The following is a 1,967-nucleotide window of genomic DNA, read 5'->3' on the forward strand; positions in this document are numbered from 1 at the left end:
CAGCACAATAATCAAAGCTTGTACAAATCTGATGGCCATATTCAATTTAGCTCCAGAAATTAATGCAGTAAAAAAACTCCTAAAAACAAAATATTGCAAGAGACTAAATTTAACTATATATCTGACAATCACAAAAAAAAAAAAGGGAAATTTACGAAACACCCCCTGAAAATGGGTCTAAACTCAGATCATCCCCTGAAATTTGAAAATACTCAGATCACCCCCTCTACACTAACGGTGTTAGTCTGTTGTTAGTTATTGATGTAAAAGGACTATTTTACCCTTGTATTAAATCATTAGAATTAAATTTACAATACTACCCTTTCCTTCATCTTCAACCTAAAATACCCCATTGTCTCTGCTTCGCTCAGGCAGCACTGCCGCTGCCGCCTCTGCTTCCTCACACCTGCAACTCAATCCCGGCAGCCACCGGTCTGAATCAAGAATAGTGAGAAGCAGCTGAGGAATGATACAAGAACTGGGATCGGTTCGGATGTCGAATCGGAGGGTGAAGGTGGAGCACATGTGTATGATGATGAAGAATCTGAGAAAGTGGGAGAGGAAGAAGAAGTAGTCGAACAAGCAGAGGAGGGAGAAGGGGAATTTCTAGCGTGGCTGCAGGGTTCTTTCCAGCGGAAACCCTCTTTCGATTCAATTTATAAAACTCGTTACAAATCAGAAATCAAGTTTTATTTCAACTGAAACCTGAAACCTAAGAGATCTATGTGTTATGAATCTACCTAAAAGCTTAGATCGAGTTTTATAAATTGAATCGAAAACCTGAAACCTTTGTAATTGAGTTTTATAAATTTCTCTTAGGGATGGGCAATAACAATATCAGAAATCAAGTTTTATTTCAAGGAAATATGACTGAAACTACTTATAGTGGTAGGTTTAGATTCAGATTTGAAAGTGGTTTTGAAACCCACTATTCCAGCCAGCTTTGAAGCTTAGGTTTAGCAGGATGGGTTGCCCAAAGGTAAGGCCTCAACCCCCTAAATCTGAGTAGAAACGGAGGATCAAGGGAGATTGATCCAACTTTGTGGCTGTCGGTGTTACATGGAAAACAAAGTAACAGTGTAGGTTTAATAGAAACAGAAATAAAAAATAGAAAAGGGAAGAAGAAGAAATAAAGAGAACAGAAGAGAAACGTTACCTGGGATGGGAGAGAGAATATCAGAGAGGAGATAGAAAAGAGGAACGGAGAGTATGCTCCCGCCGGTGCAATCGATCAGGAACGGAGACAGAGAAGATGAAAGGAGCAGGGGTAATATTGAGATTTGGCTGTACAGGATTTTCCCTTCAAGCTGGTTCGTTGAATCTTCACCTTTCTCCATGAGGTACGCCGACAGCAGCAGTGGCGGTGGCGACGGCGGCGGTGCTACAAATAGAGTTGCAAGAAAAGGGTGGGGTATTTTAGGTTGAAGATGAAGGAAGGGTAGTATTGTAAATTTAATTGTACATGTTAAGTTTTTAGATCTAAGGGTAAAATAGTAATTTATTCTTCTCAAGGGTAGTTTAGGGTTTTTAAAAAATTTAACTAGTTGACTTCATCAATTAAGTAATGGTAGGGTCTAATTTGAGTATAGGGCTCTAATGCAGGGGGTGATCTGAGTATTTTCAAATTTCAGGGATCCGAGTTTCAACCCATTTTTTGGGGGTGTTTCATAAATTTCCCAAAAAAAAATGATCAATTGAAGTTTCTGAATCATGGCAAAGTAATCTGAGAATAATTAGGAGAAAATCCATAAGTCTGGTTGGACTCCTAGCCAAGATGGATATAGCTCTCTCGACCAACGGTTATAGATAGAGAGAGGAATGAGAAAAAAATCGAACCTGAGAGTGGGAGCAGATCTGTTGTGAAAAGTTGAGGAGGTGTGTGGATGCAAAAAAATAACACCAAGTATTTCTCCAGTGAAGAGCCCCGACGGCGGTAAGTTGCAGGGGTGACCAAGGTGAATCACAAG

Source organism: Telopea speciosissima, chromosome 4 (assembly GCF_018873765.1).
Source record: "Telopea speciosissima isolate NSW1024214 ecotype Mountain lineage chromosome 4, Tspe_v1, whole genome shotgun sequence".
Classification (NCBI taxonomy): domain Eukaryota; kingdom Viridiplantae; phylum Streptophyta; class Magnoliopsida; order Proteales; family Proteaceae; genus Telopea; species Telopea speciosissima.